This window comes from Pseudophryne corroboree, chromosome 4, assembly GCF_028390025.1.
Source record: "Pseudophryne corroboree isolate aPseCor3 chromosome 4, aPseCor3.hap2, whole genome shotgun sequence".
NCBI classification, from domain to species: domain Eukaryota; kingdom Metazoa; phylum Chordata; class Amphibia; order Anura; family Myobatrachidae; genus Pseudophryne; species Pseudophryne corroboree.
In genome coordinates this window covers 521,440,154-521,456,184 of record NC_086447.1, presented here as the reverse complement: position 1 = coordinate 521,456,184, position 16,031 = coordinate 521,440,154, and the positions used below count along the sequence as shown (strand labels likewise).

The window sequence follows — 16,031 nt, the reverse complement described above, 5'->3', positions numbered from 1 at the left end:
ACAATAAGCCGGCAATGCTTCATTGCTGTCTCTGAGTGCCTATACAGTAGGTATCTCTTTTGGGATAGAATATATACAGTATATACACACACACATACTGTATATAGTATAAAGTACACACTCTGTATAATGATTTATGGCATTATTATATCACGTATCAAGGGATTATTAACAGTGCATTTACTGTATGGTTTATACTGCTTTCAGTATTTTACCTTGTTGCGCCAAAGGTCCATCCCATTTTCCGTCGCATCCTTCTGATGCTGGTGGCCGATATGTCCAGGTCATACTTGGAATGGAGAATTCGTTTTATTTGCAGAGCAGTACGCTCATCATCCTCACGAGTTAGTTCCTCCACAATTTGTTGCACTCTCCTACAGTACAATACAGTATGAAAAATATGAATTCATGAACAGCACAATCACAGTTACAATTGATGAAGTTTTTATTTTATTTCAAAAAAATTGTTTATGGTATAAAGCAAGTCATTTAAACATTACAGTAGTGTACAGTACGTACCATGTGCATTTTGTAGGAAATACAAATCTGGGCGTTGTTCTCTCGAATGCATGATAGCGCACCGTTTCTAAAGTGACTATAATGCCACTTTCCTTGAGCCATGCATGGATCTCTTTGATGGTTTTATTTTCTTTTTTCATGTTGGCGATTATCTTGCTCATCGTTTTGTTGATAGTTACTGGCATGTTGTCCAACTATAATTCCTGTATGGAGAGAAAACATTTGTGAATACTGTAGTCTAAAATTTACACATCTGAAAATGCATAAGAGTTTTATGATAGAAGTTAATACTGTACATGTTTACTATCCAGTACCTGATGTTCAAATTTAAGTATTGTATACTGTACAGTACTGAAAATACAACTTCAGTGTTATGGACTGCAATTAGTTTCCTGTATGAAACAGATACAGTACAGTAAATAACCCTCCTTGGAAGTGCATGGGCCCTGTGAGACTTACAGTAGTGTACAGCATAAGGGTCGACTGACATGATGTACAAGCATTACATACAGTACATGTCAGTACTGTATGTAAATTCTTCAATTATTGCCTAACAACAATGCTGCTTACTGTATATTAAATACTGTAGGCCTAGAAATGTGCATCTCAATATAGTAGTTAAAAACACAGGGGCCTATGTGGATAAGCGAGTTCTATGCACACTAAAAATGGCCACCGACCGTGAACCCCCAGCACGTGGCAGCGCTCGTATATGTAGTGAGATACAGTATGGCATACATTTCACAGTTCAGGGGGCAATGCTGAAGGAGCGTCACAATCCCCTAGCTCAATTACATTGGGATAAGCGAGGTCTATGCACATTACGGTATACCGAGCTGGATCGCTTAGCAACCTGACAAAATGGCCGCCGACCGTGAACTCCCAGCACGTGGCAGCGCTCGGATATGTAGTGAGATACAATATGGCATACATTTCACAGTTCAGGGGGCAATGCTGAAGGAGCGTCACAATCCCCTAGCTCAATTACATTGGGATAAGCGAGGTCTATGCACATTACGGTATACCGAGCTGGATCGCTTAGCAACCTGACAACATGGCCGCCGACCGTGAACTCCCAGCACGTGGCAGCGCTCGGATATGTAGTGAGATACAATATGGCATACATTTCACAGTTCAGGGGGCAATGCTGAAGGAGCGTCACAATCCCCTAGCTCAATTACATTGGGATAAGCGAGGTCTATGCACATTACGGTATACCGAGCTGGATCGCTTAGCAACCTGACAAAATGGCCGCCGACCGTGAACTCCCAGCACGTGGCAGCGCTCGGATATGTAGTGAGATACAATATGGCATACATTTCACAGTTCAGGGGGCAATGCTGAAGGAGCGTCACAATCCCCTAGCTCAATTACATTGGGATAAGCGAGGTCTATGCACATTACGGTATACCGAGCTGGATCGCTTAGCAACCTGACAAAATGGCCGCCGACCGTGAACTCCCAGCACGTGGCAGCGCTCGGATATGTAGTGAGATACAATATGGCATACATTTCACAGTTCAGGGGGCAATGCTGAAGGAGCGTCACAATCCCCTAGCTCAATTACATTGGGATAAGCGAGGTCTATGCACATTACGGTATACCGAGCTGGATCGCTTAGCAACCTGACAACATGGCCGCCGACCGTGAACTCCCAGCACGTGGCAGCGCTCGGATATGTAGTGAGATACAATATGGCATACATTTCACAGTTCAGGGGGCAATGCTGAAGGAGCGTCACAATCCCCTAGCTCAATTACATTGGGATAAGCGAGGTCTATGCACATTACGGTATACCGAGCTGGATCGCTTAGCAACCTGACAAAATGGCCGCCGACCGTGAACTCCCAGCACGTGGCAGCGCTCGGATATGGAGTGAGAGATGGTATACATTTTAAAATACACCGGGATAAGTTGTATAGGCCATGGAGCAATGCACAGGGGCATTCATCATTTACGTACAGTATATAAATAATTGTAAACCGTAAATGAAAGAATTACCGGTCAAATACTGTATGACGAAACTGTGTCAATGAGCTGGAACAGTATGGCCTGTGAAGAAGTTTTCGAAGGCAGAAACGGAGAGCAAATTATCAGGAGATTTCTGAAAGGTCGGAGAAGATCCACACAGCAAGTCTGCTTACGAGGAAACAGCTTTGCAAAGTGGGTAGCGGGGCGGTGACTGAGACGCTCTTTTATTCACATTCACACAAAAGGAATTCTTACCGCTGTGATTGGTGCCAATATAGGCGCATTCATCCTTACACCAATCACAGAGCATACTGTACTTTTGAATGTGAATAAAAGAGCGTCTCAGTCACCGCCCGCTACCCACTTTGCAAATCTGTTTCCTCGTAGGCAGACTTGCTGTGTGGATCTTCTCCGACCTTTCAGAAATCTCCTGATAATTTGCTCTCTGTTTCTGCCTTCGAAAACTTCTTCACAGGCCATACTGTTCCAGCGCATTGACACAGTTTCGTCATACAGTATTTGACCGGTAATTCTTTCATTTACGGTTTACAATTATTTATATACTGTACGTAAATGATGAATGTCCCTGTGCATTGCTCCATGGCCTGTACAACTTATCCCGGTGTATTTTAAAATGTATACCATCTCTCACTCCATATCCGAGCGCTGCCACGTGCTGGGAGTTCACGGTCGGCGGCCATTTTGTCAGGTTGCTAAGCGATCCAGCTCGGTATACCGTAATGTGCATAGACCTCGCTTATCCCAATGTAATTGAGCTAGGGGATTGTGACGCTCCTTCAGCATTGCCCCCTGAACTGTGAAATGTATGCCATATTGTATCTCACTACATATCCGAGCGCTGCCACGTGCTGGGAGTTCACGGTCGGCGGCCATTTTGTCAGGTTGCTAAGCGATCCAGCTCGGTATACCGTAATGTGCATAGACCTCGCTTATCCCAATGTAATTGAGCTAGGGGATTGTGACGCTCCTTCAGCATTGCCCCCTGAACTGTGAAATGTATGCCATATTGTATCTCACTCCATATCCGAGCGCTGCCACGTGCTGGGAGTTCACGGTCGGCGGCCATTTTGTCAGGTTGCTAAGCGATCCAGCTCGGTATACCGTAATGTGCATAGACCTCGCTTATCCCAATGTAATTGAGCTAGGGGATTGTGACGCTCCTTCAGCATTGCCCCCTGAACTGTGAAATGTATGCCATATTGTATCTCACTACATATCCGAGCGCTGCCACGTGCTGGGAGTTCACGGTCGGCGGCCATTTTGTCAGGTTGCTAAGCGATCCAGCTCGGTATACCGTAATGTGCATAGACCTCGCTTATCCCAATGTAATTGAGCTAGGGGATTGTGACGCTCCTTCAGCATTGCCCCCTGAACTGTGAAATGTATGCCATATTGTATCTCACTCCATATCCGAGCGCTGCCACGTGCTGGGAGTTCACGGTCGGCGGCCATTTTGTCAGGTTGCTAAGCGATCCAGCTCGGTTTACCGTAATGTGCATAGACCTCGCTTATCCCAATGTAATTGAGCTAGGGGATTGTGACGCTCCTTCAGCATTGCCCCCTGAACTGTGAAATGTATGCCATACTGTATCTCACTACATATACGAGCGCTGCCACGTGCTGGGGGTTCACGGTCGGTGGCCATTTTTAGTGTGCATAGAACTCGCTTATCCACATAGGCCCCTGTGTTTTTAACTACTATATTGAGATGCACATTTCTAGGCCTACAGTATTTAATATACAGTAAGCAGCATTGTTGTTAGGCAATAATTGAAGAATTTACATACAGTACTGACATGTACTGTATGTAATGCTTGTACATCATGTCAGTCGACCCTTATGCTGTACACTACTGTAAGTCTCACAGGGCCCATGCACTTCCAAGGAGGGTTATTTACTGTACTGTATCTGTTTCATACAGGAAACTAATTGCAGTCCATAACACTAATATTAAGCCCACTCCATTATCCACTCCTCCCCTGTGTATTAAACACCCCCTACCACCCTGGAAGTCATGTACCAGGGCCCCTTCATTCAGCACAATGCCCCCTTCTACAGTTTAGTGTTCTCCTTCCTGCCCCATCTGTGCAGTAAAGGAATAATTAGCAGAAATTATTTCTCCAGGTCCTACTGTACATACTGAGCGAAAGATAGAACCCCCCCTATCCCCCGCGGAGCATCAAAGCTGCCGCTGATAGCTCCCCCCACCCCTTCCGCTGGTGAGTGGGTAGGGGCCCCAGTGCATTGCTGTGTCCAGGGGCCCACACTGCTGTTAAGATGGCTCTAGTAATTGAGCTAGGGGATTGTGACGCTCCTTCAGCATTGCCCCTGGACTGTACCATACTGTATCTCACTCCATATCCAAGCGCTGCCACGTGCTGGGAGTTCACGGTCGGTGGCCATTTTGTCAGGTTGCTAAGCGATCCAGCTCGGTATAACGTAATGTACATAGACCTTGCTTATCCCGGTGTACTACAGGTATGTGCAGTAGTACTGAATGATTGCTATCACTTGTGGTGAAACACCTATCTTATCAAATACAGTAACTACTGTACAGTATAGTTGTTCGCACAGGTGATGGTAATCATACTGTATATTTAAACTGAAGTCCGTAACAGAGCATTCTGTCCCTCCTGCATAGGTTCTTGTTGGGAGGCACAGGGAAAAAAGGCAAATACTGTACAGTATTTGCACTTTACTGTTGTGCACTTTATTTGAAAATGTACAGTTGTTTGCTATTTTTAGCATGCTGTGCTTTACATGTTTTCTTATTGTGGTTTTTATATTTTTAGACAAAAGACAAAGAATGCAGACTACCAGATTTTACGGGAGTGCCAAAACCCACCCATCAGTGGCACAGAAACTTGCTGCATTAGTCCCACAAAAGAAGAAGAAAACTGCCAAGGCGGCTCAGAAAGAAAATGTGGTGAAACCACGAAAAAATGCCAAGGCAAAGAATAATACGTTGGAGATGATATGTGGTGTGGCAAATGATGTAATTGTTCCATCTCCTGCAGATCACAGTGTTCAGCCAATGAATCTGGAAATACCGGTGCTAGAGGACGTGACAAACACGCTGCATCAGGAAGCTTCTTTTTTGGACCATGTAGCCACCCCTGGACAAGAAGACATGACACATTCACCACGAAGAAGGTTGCATTTCACAGATGTGAACACCAAAGTGCAGGACTGCCAGTGTACCTGTCCTGTTTTACTAAAGGAGCTACTCAGTAAGGTGACCAATATGGAGTCAGAAGTTGGTGGACAGGTCAATCAGCTGCAGACCGATGTGGCTGGCCTTAAAGAAGGCATAAAGGAACAGATGGTAGAAGCCATGAAGAAAGTCATTGAACAAACGAGGGAAGAATGGCAAGTTGGAGTTTGCCGCACCATCATTGCAACACACCACCAAGCGGTTCAAGTCAGCGGCCTGGACGACCGAGGCCTGGAGGACCGCAGAGGAGGCCTGGAGGACCGCAGAGGAGGCCTGGAGGACCGCAGCGGACTGGACGAAGTCAGCGGCATGGACGACCACAGAGGAGGCCTGGAGGACCGCAGAGGAGGCCTGGAGGACCGCAGAGGAGGCCTGGACGACCGCAGAGGAGGCCTGGACGACCGCAGAGGAGGCCTGGACGACCGTAGAGGAGGCCTGGGGGATCGCAGCAGCGGACTGGACGAAGTCAGCGACTTGGACGACCGCAGAGGAGGCCTGGAGGACCGCAGAGGAGGCCTGGAGGACCGCAGAGGAGGCCTGGACGACCGCAGAGGAGGCCTGGACGACCGCAGAGGAGGCCTGGACGACCGCAGAGGAGGCCTGGGGGACCGCAGCAGCGGACTGGACGAAGTCAGCGACTTGGACGACCGCAGAGGAGGCCTGGAGGACCGCAGAAGAGACCTGGACGACCGCAGAGGAGGCCTGGACGACCGCAGAGGAGGCCTGGACGACCGCAGAGGAGGCCTGGACGACCGCAGAGGAGGCCTGGACGACCGCAGAGGAGGCCTGGACGACCGTAGAGGAGGCCTGGGGGACCGCAGCAGCGGACTGGACGAAGTCAGCGACTTGGACGACCGCAGAGGAGGCCTGGAGGACCGCAGAGGAGGCCTGGAGGACCGCAGAGGAGGCCTGGAGGACCGCAGAGGAGGCCTGGAGGACCGCAGAGGAGGCCTGGACGACCGCAGAGGAGGCCTGGACGACCGCAGAGGAGGCCTGGGGGACCGTAGAGGAGGCCTGGGGGACCGCAGCAGCGGACTGGACGAAGTCAGCGACTTGGACGACCGCAGAGGAGGCCTGGAGGACCGCAGAGGCCTGGACCACAGCAGCGGACTGGGCGAAGTCAGCGACTTGGGCGACCGCAGAGGAGGCCTGGACGACTGCAGAGGAGGCCTGGACGACCGCAGAGGAGGCCTGGACGACCGCAGAGGAGGCCTGGACGACCGTAGAGGAGGCCTGGGGGACCGCAGCAGCGGACTGGACGAAGTCAGCGACTTGGACGACCGCAGAGGAGGCCTGGAGGACCGCAGAAGAGACCTGGAGGACCGCAGAGGCCTGGACCACAGCAGCGGACTGGACGAAGTCAGCGACTTGGGCGACCGCAGAGGAGGCCTGGACGACCACAGAGGCCTGGAGGACCGCAGAGGAAACCTGGAGGACCGCAGAGGAGGCCTGGAGGACCGCAGAGGAGGCCTGGAGGACCGCAGAAGAGACCTGGAGGACCGCAGAGGAGGCCTGGAGGACCGCAGAGGAGGCCTGGAGGACCGCAGAGGAGGCCTGGAGGACCGCAGAGGAGGCCTGGAGGACCGCAGAGGAGGCCTGGAGGACCGCAGAAGAGACCTGGAGGACCGCAGAGGAGGCCTGGAGGACCGCAGAGGAGGCCTGGAGGACCGCAGAGGAGGCCTGGAGGACCGCAGAGGAGGCCTGGAGGACCGCAGAGGAGGCCTGGAGGACCGCAGAGGAGGCCTGGACCACAGCAGCGGACTGGACGAAGTCAGCGACTTGGACGACCGCAGAGGAGGCCTGGAGGACCGCAGAAGAGACCTGGAGGACCGCAGAAGAGACCTGGAGGACCGCAGAAGAGACCTGGAGGACCGCAGAGGAGGCCTGGAGGACCGCAGAGGAGGCCTGGAGGACCGCAGAGGAGGCCTGGACGACCGCAGAGGGCTGGACGACCGCAGAGGCCTGGATTCAAGTGTGCTGTTGCCAGGAACACCAATGATGACCAGCACACCTGCTCACAGGCCACTTCGCAATACATTCGGAGGCTCTCTGAACAATATTGCCCTGGCTGTCATCTCAACTTCCCTGGACGACCATCTGTACAGAGCTTCAAATGGACATATTCAGAAATATGCATATTCTCTGTTCCAGCACCATGTACGGTACGACAAATACTTGACGTGGGCCAATCGTGTGAACTTTGATGGTTCCAAGGGCAAACTTCCGCTGCCCAAAAATCTGGTACATGACATCATGGCTAGGTGTGAACGCCGCGTGAGGATTGGTGATCCAGAAAAGAGGAAGATAAGGGATACCATAAACTCTGTGCTGAGAACGAAGAGGAAAATGACTTGGAAGCTCGACTATGATGAAACCAGATCATTACCTACCTCCTAGCTTCAGCACATCAGCTTCACACAGCTGAAGCTAAAAAATTGTGTCAATGTACCTGTATGACCTGTACATTTTCTGGGGCTGCATGCACTGTGCTGAATCCACTTGGAGCAGCTTGGTTACTCAAAGGGGAGTGCATGAACTTGGCTCACCACATTCCTGGTAATGTAAGGGCCTGTTACAAGTTGCCCCTTTTATTCCTGTTGATTTTTTGGGCGCTGCTGTATCTATCCAGTAGCAGCCGAGTCCATTGTGCTGTGTCCATCTGGGGCCTTGGGCTGCGTTTCCATCCAGGGGCTGCTGTTGTCAGTCCTCTATTCTGGTGTCCGTATGCGACAGTGTTAAAAAGCAAAAGACAAAAACGAAAAATAATTCAAAAAAGCAAAACCTAAAAATAAAGTACAAAAACCATTACCCCGCACCACCACCACAAAAAAATAAATTATAAAAATGTTAAAGTTGATATTGTTACTGTATTTGTGCTGTTACCTTTTGATTAAAGTACCGTACAGTATGTGTGATGTTGGCTTTATTACAATACAGTACAGTATGTGTGATGTTACATGTTCCAAATGATTTTGTCCGTAAATAAAGTGTTTCTTAAAATAAACATGACGTGGTTTCCAATGTTTGTATTCCCAACTTCCTGTACTGTATAAATTAGTACTACTGTACTGTATGATGGGAATTCAATTAAGAGTGGTATACTGTATGTAAAACAACTTGGTTAGGCATCTTGCATTTCATATTTTAATAAAAACCACAGGAAACTTCTATTTTTAAAAGTTTATTGAAGAAAAAAAAGGTGTTTTTTTTTAAATAAAGTTTGAAAGTTAATTAAAACAAAAAAGTAGTTTGTTCTTCGTTACATTCTTTTCTTGTGTATATAGATATCTGTGGGGAAAAAAAAAAAAAAGTATTAAAGTAAAGACACTCATGCTGGGCTGTGTGGTTCCACAAAAGGCATGCGGTCCAAAGTGAAATAGTGGTGTCAGTGGTCAGCACTTTGACACGCTAACATTTGTGGAACCACACAGCCCAGCAATAAGTCATGCTGGGCTGTGTGGTTCCACAAAAGGCATGCGGTCCAAAGTGAAATAGTGGTGTCAGTGGTCAGCACTTTGACACGCTAACATTTGTGGAACCACACAGCCCAGCAATAAGTCATGCTGGGCTGTGTGGTTCCACAAAAGGCATGCGGTCCAAAGTGAAATAGTGGTGTCAGTGGTCAGCACTTTGACACACTAACATTTGTGGAACCACACAGCAATGCCTGACACACATAAAATGCCTGACACACACAAAATGCCTGACACACACAAAATGCCTGACACACACATGCTGGAGGGAAAACACATGTTTGCCAAACAGTCGACAGCACATGTCGGCCAGATGGCCGACCAAACTTGCTCCAAATCACCCCAAACTGGACAGAAAGCACGCCAGCACACTCAGGAGGTACACCACAGCTAAATTACGAGAGAATTTCATTACAAACAGCCAGATCTTGCAGATTATCTGCCAGATAATTGTATGGTGTACAGTATGCCTATCTTATACAGTAGAAAAAGATACTATACAATGGAGTACAATAACAAACATTTATTAAAAAAAAAAAAAATTTAAAATGATCTTAACAACAAATTAAAAAAGTGGTCCACTAAGAGGTGGACCACCACCCGCAGGAGCAGAACGGCACGCTGCAACTGTTCTGTGGGAAAAAAAGGACAGTATTACAAAACAAATACTGAATACTTTACAGTGTAGTAATGGCAATACAGTACTTTACTCTATATTAGACAATCTTGTTATTTACAATGTACAGTACTGTATTGTCAGTACAGTAAATCAAACACTACTGTATGCTGTCGAGGTAATTTAAACATTGCTTTAGTTTACCTCTTGTATAAGTGGGCTGCTGCCTGCCCGCTTCTGGGCCAGCCCACCTATCTTGCCCCTGTCTGGGGCCCCCATAAATCATTGGCACTATATTGGAGAAAAAAAAACATTTAGTCACATTCAAATACTATACAATTATTACTGTATACTGTAGGTACAGTATTATACTGTATTGCTGGTATTCAAAATATAAAGTACTGTACAAGAGTTTAGCTTCAATAGGTCATAAACAAATTGTCAAAGGAATAAAACACCACAGTACAAATACTGTAGACATTTACTGTATGTATTAGCAGTCATGACATTTCATGACCGCTTCAGAAAAAAGAGGGTTACAGTACTGTAGGTGGTGTTGTAGGGAGTACTATCAATAATAGTGGACTGTACTCAGAGCCAGCCATAAATATTATGATTCCCTAGTCAAGTTTTTGGATGCTGCCCCCTTGCACAGACGCTATTTCCGCCTCTGATCCTGTACCCCTTTCCCAGCACCATCACCCCTCAACCATAGCAGTCCTCATTTTGGTGCTCCTCCAACCTACAGTACTGTATGTTTAAAATAGCAACAGTGTGCACATTCGGTGTGCATCCCAAAACGGTGCATGTTCTTGCTGGGAAGGGGCATGGACACACAGTAATTCCCCAATCTGAAATGACGCCACACAGTACTGCAACTTTATTCACAACATATCATGCAATAGTGTCTCTTATTCTCGTTATGCTTGCTTCGCTCGCCATGCGGTGGGCACGGTGCCTCGCTACGCTCTGCACACTATTATATCAGTAGTCAGGAAAGGCAGCATGCATTTGTGGAGTGAAGAGGGTGAAAAAAGAGAGAAAGTACAGTATGTACTGTAAGGTTATGTCAGAGGGTGTGAAGATGATCAGCTCAGTGTTATACATGTTACAGTAAGTTAGAATACAGTACAGTGCATTATGTATTTATATTTTATTACCAGGTGTCTCCTCCACTGGTTGGCGACGGACTGTAAAAAGATAAAATACAGTTAGTCATATCAGTTTGACTTAAAATAATGTTGGAGAAAAAAAATACTGTAATTACAGTACCAACTATTGCTACTGTACAGTATATTTACCAAAAATGTATTCTGGCTCGTCGTCTGTGGGTAAAAGAGAAGAATATTATAAGATACAGTATACAGTAAAAAGTATAGTAATAGTACACTAGTGTCCAGGCCCAGTGTCAGGTGGGTAAAAAAAGGTATGCTTGTGACAGGCATGGTGATTCCAAGGGACCCCACCGAGACCATCAGAAAATTTGTGAGTGACCTGTATGCCGGTGATTATGACTAGAATAAGGTAGCAACTCTTTTTTCTTTTGAATTATGTATACTGTACAGTACTGTATGTGCATATTGTACAGTACACTTAAAATATTTAGCAGTTACTGTAGTGGTAACTTTTGGGATGACAGTATTAGCATACTGTAAGCATCCAACTGAGGCCCCCAAACAGATGCCGCCACTAGGTACAGTACGTGCCTCTCGTGCCTAATGGGAAATTCATCACTGACAGTATCTAGAGAGATGAATGGAGAGACAGTGACAAGGGGTGAGAGAGAGAGAGAGAGAGAGAGAGAGAGAGAGAGAGAGAGAGAGAAATTGAGTAAGATGGGTGTTTTTTTTAGAACAGGATGTTGTCCATACAGTAGCAACCAATCAAATATTACCTACTGTACTGTATTATCGTCTGTAAGTGTAACTAGATACTGTAAATGTTAATGTGGGATGTGATCGGTTGCTACTGTATGGGCAATATCACCAGTTCAAACAAAAACAATTTTCATCCGATTTCTACGCATTTGCCAGAAAAATCTGATGAAAAGTGCTACTCTGATGGCATCAGATCAATGTCAGTAATAATTCTTACCACTAAATGCAGCAGCATCATCATCATCATCATCATCCTCCTCCTCCTCCATGGCCTGTTCCAGTGTAGGGCCTGTGAAAAAAAACATTAATGTGAAAAAAAAAAAGGTTCATTCCAGGAAATACACATACCCTCCAACATGACCCGCCCCACTAGGTACAAAATGCTCTGGTTCTGGACTTCCCTCTTAATTTATTATTGCCATCACCTGTGAAGAAACAGCTTTCTTATCATATAACTAGTTCAACACAGGTGATGGAAATCATAAATTAAGAGGGAAGTCTAGAAACAGAGCAGTGCGGCGGGTCATGTTGGAGGGTCTGCATACAGAAACATAGAATTTGATGACAAATACTGTAAGAACCACTTTGGCCATCTAATCTGCCTCTTTTTTTTAACCTTTTTTTTACATCAAACCTTATTTGATCCTTATTTCTTTGTAAGGATATCCTTATGTATGTCTCTTCCATGCATGTTTAAATACTGTAGCTCTACTGTTTTAGGCTCTATCACCTCTGATGGGAGGCTATTCCACTTGTCCACTGCACTTTCTGTGAAGTAATTTTTCTTAAAATTCCCCCTGAACCTCGCCCCCCTCCAGTCTCCGTGCACATCCTCGTGTCCTATTGTGTTTGCTTTTGGATTCGGACTTGTTTTGGATCCTGGTGCTTTTTTTCAAAAACCTCTCAAAAACAGCTTAAATCGTAGAATTTGGGGGTATTTTTGATCCTACTGTATAGTGTTATTAACCTCAATGACCATAATTTCCACTCATTTCCAGTCTATTCTGAACACCTCACAATATTATTTGTAGTCCTAAAATTTTCACCGAGGTCACTGGATGACTAAGCTAAGCGACCCAAGTGGCCGGCACAAACACCTGGCCCATTTAGGAGTGGCAGTGCAGTGGCAGACAGGATGTCACTTATAACAATTTTCCCCAAACATCACATGATGCAAAGATAAATAAATAAAAAAAGAGGTGCAAGATGGAATTGTGATTGGGCCCTCCCAACCACCCTTATGTTATATAAACAGGGTCTGCCACACGACTGTGGCTGAAATGACTGGTTGGTTTGGGCCCCCACCAAAAAAAGAAGCAATCAATCTCTCCTTGCTCAAACTGGCTCTACAGAGGCAAGATGTACCGGACTGGACTTACTTAATGGGTGCAGTGAGGTGATGGACATAGAGTCCTCCGCCACCGCCTGTGACAGTGTAGGGCCTGTGAAAGCAAAAATTCCATGAAATATACTTTTGTATTCTGTGTTGAATACAGTAAAGCAAAAATTCAGTCAGGAATTGGAGGAGGAGAGTAGATTTCGCACACAGAGACGAGAATGTCGAGGCCAGAATCAGGGGGTAGTGGAGGAGGGTTAGGATACCGTACCTCACCCTGTTGGGATTGCTGCAATCAGGATGCATCAGGATCACCCTGCTGGTCATGCAAACCCAACCCATTGGTTTAACACAATGTACAGTACAGTACAATACTTTAGTTTACTTACCAAGTTGGGGAGAGGGCTTTTTCGCCCCTTCCTCATCACTGTCAATAATTACTGAGTGGAAAATAAAAAAATATTATAAACAAAATACAGTAGAGTACAGTTACTACAAAATTGCACAGTAGTACAGTGCTACAGGAGGCAGAGATATATTCATAATACAGTAGGAGCAGAATGACTGTCCAGTGGTAGGGGACATACAGTACTGTACTGTGCCTGTATTTAACTCGTGTTGGAGGAGAGGCGATTTCGCACACAGAGGCGAAAAGGGTCTTCACAGTGAGGGAAATACTGTACAGTACATGTTTGGAATTCCCTGCCTGAAAAGTAATAAAAGTGGACTTGGTCAATACTTTTAAGAATGGGCTTGAGAAAATCCTACTGTACTTACTATACTGTGGCGGCTCCTCCGACGACTCAGAGTCCACGTAAGTGACATCTGTGTTGAATATAAAAAAAACAAAAAGAAAAGTCAATGGGATTTCTGCAATCAGGATACCGCTGTCGGTCACTTGACTGCTGGAATCCTGACCACTGGTCACGCAAACCCAAGCCATTGGTACTGTTAATAAATCAATGAATGTAGAATGTAGAGTACTGTACAGTAGATTACAATTCTTACCAGGCTGGCCTGAAGGCTCCCCCATTTCCTCCTCCTCGGTATCAATAACGAGGCGGTCTGTGTGTACAAGATAACAAGTATTGTAAAATAAAAAAATTACAGTAATACTGTAGGAAACTAGTGTGTCTGTAACAAAAATAATGATTACCACTTCCAGAGCTCTGCTGGTCAGACGGTGTTGGTGGTGGTGGTGGTGGTGGTGGTACTGTGAGAAAAAACAACAGTGCTGTAAGTGAAGCTGTCAATTTGTAACATGTACTATACAGTATCCAGGACACATGTACAGTAGTGTAACAACGATGACAGTCACACCAGAATTCTCGTTACACAATACCTGGCAGCGCAGCAGGTGGTGGTGGTGGTGGTGTTGTTGGTACTGTGGGAAAAAAAATAACAGTACTGTAAGTGAAGCTGTCAATTGGAAACATGTACTGTACAGTATCCAGGACACATGTACAGTAGTGTAACGATGACAGTCACACCAGAATTCTCGTTACACAATACCTGGCAGCGCAGCAGGTGGTGGTGGTGGTGGTGTTGTTGGTACTGTGGGAAAAAAAATAACAGTACTGTAAGTGAAGCTGTCAATTTGAAACATGTACTGTACAGTATCCAGGACACATGTACAGTAGTGTAACGATGACAGTCACACCAGAATTCTCGTTACACAATACCTGGCAGCGCAGCAGGTGGTGGTGGTGGTGGTGGTGGTGGTGGTGGTGTTGGTACTGTGGGAAAAAAAATAACAGTACTGTAAGTGAAGCTGTCAATTGGAAACATGTACTGTACAGTATCCAGGACACATGTACAGTAGTGTAACGATGACAGTCACACCAGAATTCTCGTTACACAATACCTGGCAGCGCAGCAGGTGGTGGTGGTGGTGGTGGTGGTGTTGTTGGTACTGTGGGAAAAAAAATAACAGTACTGTAAGTGAAGCTGTCAATTGGAAACATGTACTGTACAGTATCCAGGACACATGTACAGTAGTGTAACGATGACAGTCACACCAGAATTCTCGTTACACAATACCTGGCAGCGCAGCAGGTGGTGGTGGTGGTGGTGTTGTTGGTACTGTGGGAAAAAAAATAACAGTACTGTAAGTGAAGCTGTCAATTTGAAACATGTACTGTACAGTATCCAGGACACATGTACAGTAGTGTAACAACGATGACAGTAGCACCAGAATTCTCGTTACACAATACCTGGCAGCGCAGCAGGTGGTGGTGGTGGTGGTGGTGGTGGTGGTGTTGGTACTGTGGGAAAAAAAATAACAGTACTGTAAGTGAAGCTGTCAATTGGAAACATGTACTGTACAGTATCCAGGACACATGTACAGTAGTGTAACGATGACAGTCACACCAAAATTCTCGTTACACAATACCTGGCAGCGCAGCAGGTGGTGGTGGTGGTGGTGGTGGTGTTGTTGGTACTGTGGGAAAAAAAATAACAGTACTGTAAGTGAAGCTGTCAATTTGAAACATGTACTGTACAGTATCCAGGACACATGTACAGTAGTGTAACAACGATGACAGTAGCACCAGAATTCTCGTTACACAATACCTGGCAGCGCAGCAGGTGGTGGTGGTGGTGGTGGTGGTGGTGGTACTGTGGGAAAAAAAATAACAGTACTGTAAGTGAAGCTGTCAATTTGAAACATGTACTGTACAGTATCCAGGACCAAAAAGGGGTCCGGCCAATAAACAATCTGCATCAGAGAAGCAAGATACAGTATGCTTAAAGTATACAGTACTATATACTAGATCGCCAACAAACGTAAATTAACAAACAACTATCACTGGAATTTACCATCCTCATCCCGTAGCGAAGCACGGGTATTCAGCTATCTACAATGTTATTTATACTTTGTGTTTAATATTTACATTTAGTTTTGTAAACAGACATTCTTAACATTAACGGATTGCAGCGAGTTATCTGTGATGGTCAGGACAGGGGGTTGGGACTATAGAAATCACTATGTACTGTACACTACTGT

At 45.9% G+C, this 16,031-nt stretch overlaps 2 long non-coding RNA genes across 2 annotated transcripts; both read right to left on the bottom strand.

Annotated features, from left to right (window-relative positions):
* Nucleotides 1-9,746: 9,746 nt before the first annotated feature.
* Nucleotides 9,747-11,942, bottom strand: LOC134911575 (uncharacterized). Its single transcript, XR_010176687.1, has 5 exons — nucleotides 11,909-11,942; nucleotides 11,116-11,139; nucleotides 10,975-11,004; nucleotides 10,019-10,105; nucleotides 9,747-9,830 (listed from the first exon to the last, which is right to left on the bottom strand). It is a non-coding gene; the product is annotated as an uncharacterized LOC134911575 (long non-coding RNA).
* Nucleotides 11,943-13,745: 1,803 nt separating this feature from the next.
* Nucleotides 13,746-14,330, bottom strand: LOC134911574 (uncharacterized). The gene is made up of 3 exons (XR_010176686.1): nucleotides 14,184-14,330; nucleotides 14,036-14,092; nucleotides 13,746-13,852 (listed from the first exon to the last, which is right to left on the bottom strand). It is a non-coding gene; the product is annotated as an uncharacterized LOC134911574 (long non-coding RNA).
* Between the last annotated feature and the right edge of the window lie 1,701 nt (nucleotides 14,331-16,031).